The 16378-nt window shown below is 37.0% G+C and overlaps 1 protein-coding gene across 1 annotated transcript in view; it reads left to right on the forward strand.

Annotated features, from left to right (window-relative positions):
* The window catches only part of LOC309382444 (uncharacterized protein), a 348957-nt gene that overhangs the window by 188846 nt on the left and 143733 nt on the right, over positions 1–16378 (forward strand). The window lies entirely within an intron of this gene.

Raw genomic sequence — 16378 nt, forward strand, 5'->3', positions numbered from 1 at the left:
TATTCAAGAAAGCCAGAGCATGGAATAAACGCCTCTTAAGTTCCATCACTTAATGGCATCCTAAACACAGGTTTTGATCCAATATCAATATTCAGGTCACTTCGCAACAAAAATGGGGTTCTTTGTTGGGAAGTACTCATGAGAAAATATTTGCAAAATGAATCTCAAGTCTCAAAAATGATTTTTTAAAAATGATAAATCTATTATTATTATAGATATTTCTGGAATTTCTCTTCTAATACCTTGGCAAAGCAAGTGTTCCATCTTAAGACTGATTTATATGACCATTTGATTCAGAAGCAATTTATAGTCATTTTATATGTATGCGTAATGCAGCAAAAGATAACTTTTTGCCTGCATGAAGCTCATCACCATGTTAAAAACACACACTTAAAACATATTGTTCTGTATCTCTTTTAATATGTTAAAATATAAACATTAGGGGTTCTTCTGTGATGTTAAATTTACTATTTTACTAAAGGTTATAAGAAACACATATTTTAAAAGTGTATACATACATAGTAAGATATCGTATGTACAGAAGAAGTTGGATGCTAAACCACAACTATGCATCTACCATTAAGAAATATGTATGTGAGACTGTGTTGGCACACACTTATTGTGGCGCTCTCTGAGCTTGGTTGTATTCTTGCAGATATTTCATTACCTAACTAGATAACAACTAGGTAACATAGAGTGCTAGAAAGGAATGGAGTTTCCTCTCTCTTTATACATATATATTTATATATAGTGCTTTGTCCTATAGTGGTGAGAGAGTCCTTTTCTTCTAGGTAGTTCCTTGGTTATTGTTTACTGTTTCATTCTTTGTCTGAGTTGATAGTTCCTTCATTGTTCACTGCTTCATTATTAGACTGGTATTAATCCTGGTGTTAATCTCTCTTTATATTGGTGTTGATTGCTGGTGAGGAGGTATGTTGGTCCTTTGGTTTCCTTTTTAGTTTTTCTATTGTCTCTAACACTGCCATACAACAAAAATATTTCAGAAACAAATAACAGCTAATTATAACCACACGACATTGTAGCACACAAACCATTTAAAGTTCTGCAAAAATGATAGTAAATCAAAAGCTCCAGTAGCCTGAGAAGAAAAAATGGAAGTTATCTATAATATACAGTGTAAGAATTGCAACAACCACTATTAAACACAGACAGGCAAAAGTCTAACAGAACATTTCCATGAACTCAAAGTATCAGCCCCAAAAAACATGGTGAAAGCTCCTTAATTTCACAACACATAGACGGATTTAAGCATAGTTTCAACTGGAAACTATTGTGGAAATTGTGAGCATCTTAGACAAAGCTAAACTGAAAAATGCTAGAGAATTTCTGGAAGCCTGAACTCCAACAAATCAGCCATCGACAGGCACATAGAGATAAGCAACATTTACATACTATTCAAAAGAGACAATATAATAATATACTGCACAGATAGCTCTGTACTTGATTATGACGTCTATATTTTAAAGCATTACATAACGTGGATAATTTAAGAGAAGAGTCACAAGAATGATCAAGGTGCTCAGATATTGGCTTAACTTTATAAATGAAAAAGTTATCTGGTGTTCTGTGTTATTTCATGATCACATCTACTTTTGTCTTGCAAGTAATATCCAAGTAATACATCTGTAATAGAGAGGGACGGTGCATAATAGTAACACCTGAGCACCAGACTCAAGCCCAGTTTGGTATATTCTGAAAGATACAAATGTGGATAATTGGACTGAATATAGTCAATAGTAAAGGGGTCAGAATTTCCAAGTGTTTTTCATTGTTGGTGGGTATTGTTTTTGTTTTTTAACCAGGTAAAATCTGGTTAAAAATGTTTTATCTGGTATGTATGTTTTATACATACTGGTTTTTACATATCTCTCCAACTACAAAAGAGCAAGGGAATAAAGAAGAATCGAGTCAGAAAAATAAAACAATGACAATTCATATCAGACTAAAAAAACAAGACACTTATTACATGCATACATAAATGCATTGTACTTCTATCCAGCTGTTATATTCTTATTGAAATACCTGTGATATTTTCTGAGAGGCTAGCTGCATGATTTGGATTCACTTAATACCCTGGCATCAATTCAGAGAGTAGCTAGAGATTGATGCCATTTTCAGGAGTCTTTGAGAAGTTCTAAGAATCATTGTGGAGACGTGGGAAAATCTTAGCAACTCAAAATATTAAAACCCATTTGAATTACTGAGGCCAACATTTTAGGAGCAATCAGAAAACCAGAAAGGTGTCTCCACCCAGGAGCAAACAGAAGGAAGAGGTCTCTGTTGAGATTTCTCAGATGAGACTTCTATTATATAATCATTCCACTTTATTTACTGAATTACAAGGATCCAAATAGTTTTCCATTTGTAACTTGGGCTTTCTTGTCAATTCCTCCTTTTTTCTACCTCCCAAAAACGGATTAAATGTGGACTAAGTATTGTTTTCAAAACATATGTCAAAGTAAAACGTTCTCAGACCATTGGCCATCCTTTTTCTTCTTTTTGAAAAGACACGTTACTCTCAAGAACAGGAAGGTGTTTTTTTAAAATTTATTACACCATCTTCTTGGTATCCCCTTGCCTATTAAGGTAAATTGTTTGATGTAAACAGAAGCCCAGCCTGAAGTCTTTGCAGAGATGAGATGAACTGGGAAGATGTGTCCATAATGAGATGTGGAAGGCAAGATGAGAAATTTAAGAGAACACGTTAATTAATTAATTAATTAATTGAACCATTTTGATCTGATGTTTGGAATCAGATATGATAAATACAACTAATAAACATCATTGTTTCTCTATCATTTCTAGTCCTTTCCAGGCATTTTTAGCCATCACAAGATGAAGAAGAGCAAGATGTCAAGTTATGAAGGTCAACAGCTGAAAGCGTATCACTTTCTAATGACTGATAAAAGGGAAGTTCTTTGTGTTTATGTTAGAAACAAAGTAGTGTATGATTTGAAAATATTTCCCAGGCATTTCAGACTTCAGCTGAATCCACCACTTTCCTGCTCTTTAGTGAATGAATCCAACTTTTTCAGACTTCTGTCACAACTTTAAAAAAAAAAAAAGATTGTACGGTTTTAAGTCTCATCTTAATTTGAATGAGTGGATTCTTTAAAACAGAAGGATTTATAAGGTGATATAGAACCTAGAAAAAAGGCCAGATTCTTTTAATGAATAGAAGATCTGTGCTTGGAACATGTGAAAAATACATCTTCCAATCATTTTCAAAACATGTGAAATGATTGTCTAGTGATATGATTACATTGGCTTCTCCCATTCCAATTTTCTTTGGCAGACTTCCCAAGAGGAAAATATATTAAGGTTTAAGGAAGTAACACATAAATAGTTCTCTTATTTCCAGAAGCTCTATACTGATGGAATTTATTGTATTAGATTTAAAACATGTAAGAAAGTGTAACCATTGGAGTATATATCAATAGGTTGGTTGGACACCAACTTTGTAATTTTACTTTGTAAAAGTAATACTACTTTTTTTTTCAAATTTTCAATTTTTTTCAAATTAAATTTAAAAAAAAAACCTTTTACAGTATCTCGGTATGCAACGGCTTTGAAACTTTCCAAATTGATTTGTTCCAGGAGGCATGATTAGTACCAAAAATGACAAGAAGCAAATTTTTCCCATAAGGAATAATGTACTGAATCACAAGGCAACAAGTTCTAGCTTGTGCATTGAGTACCAAACAATGAGTACCAGGCCAAAAGTTTTGCATCAAAATACATTGAGTACCAAATTCTAGAACAGGTTAGAATTTTTAGCATCTCTAGAAGAATACTTTCTTTTCAGAAATGAATTGCAAATTGTCTACAGAAGAATGCTGGAACTGTAAGAAACCATGGCCCAAGCCATTCTCTTGAAGTTTTCCTCTTTCCAAACATCTCTTTCCTATAGGCTTACCCAATTCTTGGTACAAAAATCCAGACAGTGATTAGGAGGGATTAGCAAAGGCTTAAGCGTAATTATACCTCATTGTTGACATCTAATGATTGTCCATATTTCTATCCTTCAGAAATGGTATCTCTGATTTTTCATGGCACTCATAATTTTATATAGAAATTCAAATAAAGTTACAGATATAAAAAAGACCATTACCTGTCATCTGTTACTTCTATTTTCTGACTCTTCCTCAGGGCTGCCTTAGACTGGTATCTTCCAAGCAAAGGTTGAGAGAGCACTATAAATCATAATGCCTTGACGTTTAGCTCTATTCTGCCTCAGAAAGAAGGAGAGTAACAGGTTTGTCCCTAGACTTTTAAGGGAGAGCATTTAAGGAAAGCCAATTGGTGAATTATCCTGGCTTCATTTCCAACAGGCTTCAGCTGCAGGTGGAAAAAGCAAGTGCCATGTGTTTTCCTTAACATAACATGCAGGAAAGCAAGGATGAATGTGTTTAGGAGAATATCTGGAAATGTTTCAAATTTCCCAAACAACCTGTCTGAAGTGTGGAGATGTTCTACATATTTGTCCTTTAGCTGTGCTTTTCCAAATACAGAAGGTGCATGGGGTGAAGAAACAGAGAGAGATCTTCCTCCCCCACTTCATCCCATATTCCTCCTCTATGCCTGTGATCTGTCATCAGGCTAGCCATCATAGAGGTGAGGAGTTGATGGTAATAGGTGGGAGTGATCAATATTGAGAGAGTTCCACCTTCACGACCTACTGAGGAAGAATGGATGCAGGTTTTGAGTCTGGCTAGTCTAAAGAAAAGAAGAATTAGGGGTGACAGGATAGCAGTATTCCAGTATTTGAGGGGCTGCCACAAAGAGGGGGTCAAATTATTCTCCAAAGCATCACAGGACACGATAAGAAATAATGGTTAGAAACTAATCAAAGAGAGAAGCAACCTCGAATTAAGGAGAAACTTGCTAACAGTGAGGACAATTAACCAGTGGAACAGCTTTGCCTTCAGAAGTTGTGGGTACTTCATCACTGGAAGTTTTTAAGAAGAGACTGGACAGTCACTTGTCTGAGTTGGTATAGGGTGTCTTGCTTGAGGAGGGGGCTGGACTAGAAGACCTCCAAGGATCTGATCTATTCTATTCTATTCTATTCTATTCTATTCTATTCTATTCTATTCTATTCTATTCTATTATGCAAGACATGAACTATGCCCTCTGTAAAGAAGATTCCTGCCTTTCCTAGTTGGTGGAAGATTCCAGAGAAATGACAGGAGCTATGGTCAGAATCAGGGGTGGGTTTCTGCCATTTCAATGCGTGTGTATGCGCAGCAGTGGTGGGTTTCAAAAATTTTTAGAACATCTTCTGTAGGTTTGGCAGTTATGTGACTAGGTGGGTGTGGCCAACTTGTAAAATGTGGTGAAACTCACTTAACAATGCTCTTGCTTAGCAACCAAAATGTTGGCTCAGAAACTCTGGCATTTGAAGCACGCAAGTCTTAAAGCTGTCAAGTTACAAGACCCTTGCACTCCTAATCCTTTAGAAAAAAACCCAGGGGTGTTCAAACTTGACAGCTTGTGGACTTCAACTCCCAGAATTCCTCCTCCAGTCATGTTGGCTCAGGAACTCTGGCACTGAAGTGTGCAAGTCTTAAAGGTGTCAAGTTACAAGACCCTTGAGCCCCTAACCCTTTAGAAAAAAACCACAGGGGTGTTCAAACTTGGCAGCTTTAAGACTTATGGACTTCAACTCCCAGAATTTCTCCTCTCGCTCTTCATCTTGATGATGTGCAGACCTCTTCTATAGAAGAGGTTAGAACTGGCAGGAGCCCAACCCCTGGTGTGCAGTTGCCTGTAAATAGGTCTGTGCATGTGCACAACATTAAAAATGTCAAAAAAATGCTGCAATGACTGGGGAACCAGTTCAGGGGCATGGTGAGCCTGCTGTCCCTACCGGTTTGGCAGCCCAATCACAATTTCCACTACCGGTTCACCTGAATCGATGCAAACTGGTAGCAATCCACCTCTGGTCAGAATGTAAAGAAGAGTGTAGTGCTTCTAACCTTGAAAAAGGCAGCATGTGTCCCCTACCAAAGATATTGCTGCAATCTGGATACTTTATAGAACTGTTATCCAATCTCCAGCTTCATTATAAGATCATTGAGAAAGTGGAAGTGAAAGACTCCAAAGGAAACAAAAAATCCTTTCTCTTTTAGACAAGTTTATGGTCAGACCACCAAAACCCATTGATTCCTCTCATGGATGGTCTTTGATGGGAGTGTAACCCTCCTGGTCATCCTTGTCCTCAACTGCCTTTGTTACCATCAACCATGGTACCTTCTTGAACCATCTCCAAAGTTGAGAGCAGAAGCCACAATGTAACAGTGGCTGTCCTCCTTTTGAAGTCAGTTTAATTCAATGTTAGTGGAAGGGAAAAAATTGAGCCCTAAGCCCTGTTGCAAGATGATGGAGGGTTTGCACTGCATCTGCTGCTATTTAACATGAGAAAGCTGATTCATTGACATGGAATCAAGAATCATTAGCATGCTGTACATTACAAGCATTCTGAGCTAGAATATGCAAGTATTCCTTGTTTAGCAGCTGCCTCAGGTAGCAACCATTCACAAGTACAATGGTAATAAGCAGTAGTAAAAGTGTTTAAAATATATACATATATTTTCTGACCAATGCATGCACTTTCACCTCCTGACAACAATGTACAACAAAGTGAAAGTAATGCTGGCATTGTTGCATGAGATAATTTTATCTTAATGAGATCACAGCAATTAGCACCTCTCTCTCTCTCTCTCTCTCTCTCTCTCTCTCTCTCTCTCTCTCTCTCTCTCTCTCTCTCTCTCTCTCTCTCTCTCTCTCTCTCTCTCTCTCTCTCTCTCTCCCCCCCCCAATCAACTGTATCACTTAGGACCATTTTGTTACATCCAATAGTAGTTGCTAACCAAAGATTACTTGTATTGGTTTTGGATCTCTTAATGAATGCAATCTTAGTCACTATCCAGCATTTGAACAAATCAACAGGCATACAAATTTATTCCAAGGAACTCTAGCTCTTTACCACTTCAACCAGTTTTCCTGGGTGATCAGTCTGGAAGACATGGCAGGTGACAGAACTACACACTTATCTAATGCACAGAAATGAAACTCTGCTCTTCCACAGAATGCCACAACTGACCACTTTCTTTTTAGGAACAGTGACTTGCTCTTGTTCCACTGCAGTTACGGTGCTCACAAACGTGGCCTTGTCATGAACACTATGAAATGTGTGTATGTTTCTGATGATTACCCCTGTTATTTTGCTTGCTGTATTAATCTTTACTAACCTGCTCTAACTCCCAAGTTCTCACGGCAAGTAAATCGAATAAAAATATAGAAAGTTACTTTTACCGAGATAATTAGAACTGCAGAAGAAACAATTGCTACCAATCTGTCTTCCATTGAAGACCTGTATACTGCATGAGACGGAAAGAGGGCTGTGAAAATATCTACAAACGTCTCACATCCTGGACATAAACCGTTTCAACTTCTATGTTCAAAACAATGCTATAGGACACTGCACATCAGAACAAATAGACAGAAGGACAATTTGTCACCCCATGCCATCACTCTGCTAAACAACTAATTCCTACAACACTGTTAAACTATCTAGAAAGGCAGTATTACCATCATTATTCTCATCTTCCCTATTCCCTACCTCCTTATCTTCTTATGACTATAACTTTGTTGCTTGTATTTATATTGTTTACTTAGTATCCTAATATGATGTATGTTGATGGCTTATTTAGTGTGCATGACTATCACTAAGTGTTGTATCTAATATTTTATGATGAATGTATTTTTACAATGACTATAATAATGATCTATCACTATTGTTGTATGAACACTGAGAACTTATGCATCAGAGACAAATTCCTTGTGTGTCTAATCACATTTGGCCAATAAAGAATTCTATTTCTAATTCTAATTAAAAGTTTGTGCGAGTCCTATAGTTATTCATATATGATATTAGGGGGATATAATTCCAAACAAGGTCTAAATCATTTCCAATTATTTTTAAAAGTATTCATCATGTGTATCAGTATGGAGCTCTCCTTCATTTACATTCCCATCATCCACAATCCCTGTAAATATCAGCAGGTACATAGAAAATTCAAATACCCTGTAACAAAAGAACACTAAGACTCAAGACAGTTTATTATATAATTTATAAGGATTGCCTAGATTCAGGATTGACCCTGAATATTAACTTGTAAATATACATCAGACATCAGTCACAAGTTACAGCAACCAAGGAACATGACTTTCTGCTTCTTGCAGTGACTCACCCCTCACCCACTCCTGTAATGTGAGAAGCAATTGCTTTTTCATAGCCTCGACCAGGGAACCTGTCAGTATTGCCAAAAGTCAAGGCAATCAAGGTTCATGTCAATGTCAATCTCTTGACATTGGTCTTGGTTTCTGGCAATGTTATATTATCTACTGTTTTTAATAAGGATTCACAATTGCATGAATATATATATATATATATATATATATATATATATATATATATATATATATATATATATATATATATATATATATATATATATATATATATATATATATATATATATATATATATATTAATGTGTGCAAATTATTCAATACTGAAATTCTACACTAGTGGAATACTTGGTTGAACACTATTTTTGAAGAGTTAAACATTGCTTTGCAAATCATTTCAGGCAGTGAAAATTTAATTACTAAAAGTCATGGGCCGATCCTTGTAAGTTTACACAGATAGAAAAGTATCATAAATGTCATGGAATCCTTTTTCTGAACAACTGCAGTGCAGTTTGAGTTTAGCATTTTATCTAAAATATTTCGTTCTGGGGAAAGGCCAGAAAAGGAAAGCACTCTTCTTAATATATTACTTATTATGAGAGGATTTTGTATTGTCTAAAAGTGTAGAATGCAGTATCTTCAATTATAGTGTCCTTATATTTCACCATTTGCCCCAGACATATTTGTTAAAAATCCTGAATTACTGTTAGAACTGAAATGGTTTTTTTTAATTAATTTTTTTTAAATTTTAAATTTAATTTTAACTTTAAAAAGTTTTACAATTATCACCCCCCTTACCCTTCCCTCTTCCCACCCTCCCTCCCCCCGACCTCCCAAAGCAAAATACAGGGTATAAACATTTACCATACGCTAACATAAGCTAACTAATTTTAACATGTTACTATTCTTGTGCTTTAACTCCCCCTTTATTAAACTAGCTTTGAATAAATTGTAGCATTCCTTATGCCTTCATTCACAAAATGGTTTTTGAATGGTTACAAACCTATAGGGAAAAAAAAAAAGTTTTGTCTTTTTACAAACAGTTCAAAAGTATTGTTAATGTAGGTATTAACTATTTGCAATTGTAGAATACAACAAAAGGTAGTTACATTGTACCATAAATATCCATGGCACCTAGATTTCAAATCATGTTCTTCTAACTGAAAAAGTTTCTGTTTCTCAGCAACATCCATTCTTTCATCCAAACTAAACTAGCTGCAAATCAGATAAACTCAATATTTAAAGTAGGAAAAAAAAACTTTTGGTTTTGAACATTGTTAAGATTTAATTTGAAACGTAATTGTGTACTCGATGAACATATCATTGCTAAACTGTCTAAACTTTTATTGAAAAGTCACTGTACTTGCTTTAGTTTTAAAAAAATGTTCCTCACTTTCAAATTGTTTAAATAGCAGTAAAGTAGGATGGAAATTTTATGAAATAAATTAACATGGCACTGATTACTTTGTAACAGGAGAAAATGTGGCCTCTTCATAATAACAGAAAACTCCACTGAATCAACAAAGGCCTGTTAATGTCAGCATCCTATTTCTGTATTGGCCAACTATGCACATGGGGAAAGTCCAGAAAGAAGACATGAAAACAAGGATCCTCTTGTGCTATTTTCCCCCCAGAAACTATATTGCTTCTGATCCCTGAGGTAATATACAGCAATCATTGTAATTAGCTGCAATTATCCTCATTTATGTATCAATTTCTGTTTCAAAACTGTTCAGCTTGATGCCATGCCATTGCACTTCTGATCCATCGGCATTCCTTTCACTGGGCTTTGATTGGGCTACTTTTCATTTGCTGTGTCTGCTCCACTGCTAGTTAACATCAGGGGTCAGTACTGTAAAGAAAAGAAAAGAAAAAAAAGAAAAGAAAAGAAAAGAAAAACATAATTTCTCAATGAAGAACAGGATGTTACAATACACAGATCTTGACTGAAAAATTGTATTGATTTATCATTCAATTGAATCTTTTTCCAATAACAAAACTTCAATCAAAATAGCCTGATCAAATATATACTTTAAATAGCAGAATTGATTTTCAGAATGAAAACGTTATTCATATATATGGGAAGATGCCACCACAGTACCATTCTTGCTTTTGGTTTTCTAGTTTTGTACTTACTGTAATCTTGTTGATATTTTAGTATTTATGACTTTAATTGTAAGCTGCACAGAATGGTTTTTTAATGTGAGAAGGGCAGCATGTGAATTTAATAAATAAATAATATGAATAATATGAGATAAAAGCAGATGAAGCTTGGGAATTATTGAACTCTCTGAAATTAAGTTGAACTCAGGTGAGTATGGTGACATTCACTTTGGGTGATACTGTATTAGTGGAGAGAAGGAACTCTGCTTGCGATGGCGACATGCTTTTTCCTGCATAGCTAATAGCAGCTTTAGGTGAGCTATTCTGCCTCTATGATCGATATGAAATTACTTCCCCAAGCAGAGGAACATATGCAACAGTTACTGTACAGACTGTAGGCTGATCTGCCATCCCCTAACTCTGCCAGAACAGGCTGATCTGCCATCCCCTAACTCTGCCAGAACATACTCGTATAATCAGTTTTATATGACATGTCTGCATGAAATTGAACTGATACAGCCAAGGCAGTTTAAAGTCATCTTAGCAGCTTCAGATTTAAAACAGCATTTACTGTCTTCTTTAAACACGTTAACCATGGACGTGATCCTGTAGGCTTCGCTGGTGATTATGTTGATGAAGTAGGCAGGAAGTGGAATCTCTTTGACTCTGATTGGACATTTAAGCTGCCTCTTCTCCTCCAGTCATTGGAAAGTACCCACTATGATCATTTCAGCTTGAGCAATAGGAGAGAGAACACACCTGGCTTTCTCAGAGGGCATTTGCTTAACCAGTGCTTTTTCCAATGCAGGCTTTTTATAAACACAGGCTTAGTGCTCTTTTAAAAGAGTGGTACACTGGGCATAAATATAGGATTCATGCACTGTTGAGAGAACACTAATCCTGTGTTGCACTGAAGGTTTATTTAAAGAGAGAAACAGAGACATACAAGTTCTGCCAGGTGTGTGTTGTTGCTTCTGCCATCAATGAATACATTGCAGGTTGTCTGCTACTACTGTGGCTATAATTGTGTGTGTGTGTGTGTGTGTACAATACAATACAATACAATACAATAGTAGAGTTAGAAGGGACCTTGGAGGTCTTCTAGTCCAACCCCCTGCCTAGGCAGGAAACCCTATACCAGTGCTTCTCAATTATTTTCTGTCATGCCCCCCCCCCCTAGGAAGAAGAAAACATTTCGCGCCCCCCGCGCGACTGTAAATAGTATCATTTGTCTATAAAATTGTTATAAGTACACCTCTGCATAACACTGTATCCTTATTAACGTATAAGAGAATAAAAAAAGAAAGAAATGTGGATCAATTTACAACAAAGAATAGCTTTATTAACTGTAGCAGAAAAGATTTAAAGGAGCACAGGATTTAAAGGAACACAATATTAAAAAAAACTTTAACCTGCAAAACAAAAATATATAAAATAATTTGAGCTGAGCCCCCCTTTACGGAGCCTCGCGGCCCCCTGGGGGGCCCGCCCCACTATTTGAGAAGCACTGCCCTATACTGTTTCAGACAAATAGCTATCCAACATCTTTTTAAAGACTTCCAGTGTTGGGGCATTCACAACTTCTGGAGGCAAGCTGTTCCACTGATTAGTTGTTCTCACTGTCAGGAAATTTCTCCCCAGTTCTAAGTTGCTTCTCTCCTTGATTAGTTTCCACCCATTGCTTCTTGTTCTGTCCACAGGTGCCTTGGAGAATAGTTTGACTCCCTCTTCTTTGTGGCAACCCCTGAGATATTGGAACACTGCTAACACTGTCTCCCCTAATCCTTCTTTCTCTTAAGCTAAACATACCCAGTTCCTGCAACCGTTCTTCATATGCTTTAGTCTCCTAATCATCTTTGTTGCTCTTCTCTGCACTCTTTCTAGAGTCTCCACATCTTTTCTACATTGTGGCGACCAAAACTGAATGCAATATTCCAAGTGTGGCCTTACCAAGGCATTATAAAGTGGTATTAACACTTCACGTGATCTTGATTCTATCCCTCTGTTGATGCAGCCTAGGACTGTGTTGGCTTTTTTGGCAGCTGCTGCACACAGCTGCTCTGTGTGTGTGTGTGTGTGTGTGTTCTCTTTGGGGAGTAGTACCATTTTGCTGACTGTATGAATCACTTCTGGGTGCTAACAGCCACATTCACTTGCAACCATCACCACCATTCCCTTTCAGCACCAGTCAAGGACAGAATTCACTTTTTACTGAAGGCTGACTCTGCTTTCAACTCACGCACCCCCTCCTTCCTACCCTTTAGCTGAGTAGCTTTGAAAGAGATCTAGCATATATTTTTTGAAGAATGTGCATACAAAAGGGTGGGACTTGGATTGCAAGGTTGCACTCACCATCTTGTAGGGTTTAATACATGCAGTTTAGTTTTCTGAGCTTTCAGATGCGTGCTAGAGACCGTCACATTCTGGTGACAAGAGAGGTCCCCTGAGGAAGGGCTCTAGCACGAGCCTGAAAGCTTGAAAGACTAAACCTCTGGTCCCAGTAACTGACCCACATTGGATCCCATAATATTATTATATTTACCTTCATTTGTGGTTTAATGCATATACCTCACGGATGGCCAAACTGTGACTTATTGGGGAAATTGACAGGCGGCTAAACCAGATGTTTTAAGCACCCACAGTCACTAATCCCTCTCTTCCTCCTCCCAATTAAAGGGGTTTGTAGGCTTTGACTACTGACACTTGATAGCACAGGAAATAAAACTAAGGAAACCCACAAACAATTTTTATTTATTTTTCTCACTGTGGATAGCACCTCTCATCAGGCTCATTGTTGAGAGCTTCAAAGAGCTTCAAAATGAAAGCAGAACAATTTATGTCAGCACACTTTGCCTCTTGCTTACTGATTTATTTCTGTATGTGTACATGGTAGTCAGGTATGAAAACAAACACCACAAGAATGACTGGAATTTTATTGTTGTAGGGTATAATAACAGAGTCTTGGAAACCTGCCAATTTTCCTCTCTTCTCTTTCCCCTCCACCATGGAGAATCAAGCTGTTATTAGTTTCAGTCTGTTTATTGCATTGGGATGAGGAAAGGAAAGGAAAGGAGACATTGAACTAATTTACCAGGATAGTTACAGTATATTGATAAGATAACTATATTTGTAAGACAATCAGGAATTGTGAGTGAATATTTATTTATTTGTTTATATTTCATACTACTTACCCACCCATCTACCGCAGGGAGAGGCTCTGGATGGTTTATAATTTAATTAAAAAATTAAATATTAAAATCAGAATAATTTAGGGTTAAAATAATTATAATTATAAATAATTATATGAATTTCATATGAAATACTGGGGTGGATACAATTTAGATTGATATACATGTTGCTCTTTAATATTTTCATTTACTTCTAGAAATTATCTCTTGTCGCTTCTATTTCAATTAGATCTACAGCTGCACTTCCAGGAAATGAGAGCTTCAGCATTTCAGATGAAGATAAATACAAACAACTGACTTGGTTTCTTCATAATCTGTTTCATACATAAAAGCCCAACCACTGTCACTTGCTTACAATATTTCAAAGTATTTACCCTGGGTAATAAGAGAAGCTTTAAATTTCTTGTGAATTTGAAGCGATACAGAAAAATTGTGATTACAAAGTGATTTGAAGCAATACAGAGAAATTCTTACTGTCTTCAGTTCTGTAGCTGATGTTTTATAAAGCTATCATCAACCTTCATTTCCAAAGCATTCCAATCTATTAGTGTAACAGTTCTTTTTACAAAGATCTCACCTCCAAAGGATGAACCATAAAATTATCATTTAAGTGCCTTATTATTAGTTTAATTAGCCATGCGGAGGCTAATTAAAACTCCCATCAATGTGAGAGATACATTTCCCTGTTGTACACGTTCCATACAGTTCCTCCCATTTTGTAGCTTCTTGTTTGACAGCCTTTTCAGTTGGGTCAAAGGACTGGGCAACAGGGCATGGAGAGAGCTGTGATATAGAAGTTTACATAAGTAGTGGTATTGCTTTCTCGCGCCTTTTCACCTCAGAGACACATCAGATCTTACATTACTGTGAAAGTCCCTCATTTGGGGCTGATAAGAAGGGGGCCTCTCCTAGCCTCAGTATCAAATAAACTGATATCCAGCTGAGATGTGATTTTTTTTCCCCAAGCTGTTGAAGGAAATGATGAGTTCTTTTGCCTGCTTTAATGATACTGAAATTGTCACAAGAAAACGCTGAAGAAATCATTCTCTCGAACCAAGCAACAGAAAATAAGCTGAAGGCCCCGAGGTTTTTCAAGGGGCAAGTTTCAGGTTGATCATATTTTCCAGAAAGGTATATTCATTGTCTCTGATTGAGTAACACTGGCACATCAGCCTTCTCCAAGAAGTCACCTCAGACTTGTCATCTAGTCCGGGATCTTTATAGTTTGTGATGTGCCAAGTTTGTGCCTAAAATGACTCAAGTTGCTAAACAGACTTGTCTACTCTAGCTTATGTTCCTAATAGAGTACAGGATTATGCAGATCAAGTTTCCAGTTGGCATACTGAGCAATAATAGATAATCATGAAAGAGGGGTCTCCTTAAGATCGTTTTGGTATCTGTATCAGTCACGGCTCAGAAGAGTAGACTTGTATCATGAGAAAGATTTATATGCTCCTATTTCTCATCCCATATTCCCTCCTCCTATTGACACCTCTGAAAGATTCAATATTTATATGCCATGGAAGACACATAGCAAATAAATTGTTAAATAATAAAGGTAAAGGTTTCCCTTGCACATATTTGCCAGTCATTCCCGATTCTAGGAGGTGTTGCTCCATTTCAAAGCTGAAGAGCCAGCGCTTTCCAAAGACGTCTCTATGGCCATGTGGTCAACATGACTAAATGCCGAAGGAACACAGAACGCTGTTACCTTCCCACCAAAGTGGTCCCTATTTTTCTACTTGCATTTTTACATGCTTTTGAACTGCTAGGTTGGCAGAATCTGGGACAAGTAACAGGAGCTCACTCGGCTATGTGGCGCTAGGTATTTGAACTGCTGAACTGCCAACCTTCTGATTGACAAGCCACCACGTCCCAATGTTGAATATTAGGAGCATTTTAATGCAAATCTTGAATCTAACAAAAAATAATAATTAGGGCTGACACAATATTTGACTTTCAGTACTTGAAGGGCAGTCATAGAGAAGAGGGGGTTGACTTATTCTCTAGAGAAGCTGCGTTAGGACAAGAAGGGATGGCTGGAAATTCATTAAAGAGTGATCCAACCTGTAAGTAAAGAAAAATTTCCTGAGAGTAAGAATTATTAGTCAGCTTGCCTTCTGGAGTTGTAGGTGTTCCATTGCTGGAGGTTTTCAAGAAAAGATTAGAACTTGATTTGTCCAGAATGGTATAAGGTTCCTGCCTTAAGCCGGGGTTAGACTAGAAGACCTCCAAGGTCCCTTCCAGCCCCATGATGCTCTGTTTCTATGTTTCGACAATGAAGTGGCATGTGCAGCAGGGTTAAGGAGACCGAGATGGAGATCAGTAATACTGTGGTGTTGCACCACAAGCACTGAGTATTTTCTACACATATGGCAAATAAAGGAAGACTAAACTGTGCTGATAGTGGCAAAGAAGCAGTTCAGAGGCAAACAAACTGATCACATCTATCATTACCTAAAACAAGTCCATGGTTATCACAGTGACAAGGAACTTGCAAGCAACTCATCCTTTCCCAGAAAAGGCCAAAGGACATCTCCCAAACTCATCAGCCTAGCCCTAGGAGATTCCAATTCCACAGCACGGAGAAAGTTGTGCAGCAAAGAAGATTTGTAAATGTTGTGGTAACAATGGATTCTGGAATTCAGTTCAATGCTCAAAATACAATAAGAAACAGATCTGAATCCTCCAGAGTTTGACAACACACTCTTAGTTGTGGGTTATAAGATTACAAGGTGGAAATACATGATTTGATTAAAACTGGGTGAGTTAAAACAGATTTCATTAATATAGCCTTCCTCCATTGTTTT

The sequence above is a fragment of the Natrix helvetica genome (assembly GCF_964273705.1).
Source record: "Natrix helvetica genome assembly, chromosome: 1".
Taxonomy (NCBI): domain Eukaryota; kingdom Metazoa; phylum Chordata; class Lepidosauria; order Squamata; family Natricidae; genus Natrix; species Natrix helvetica.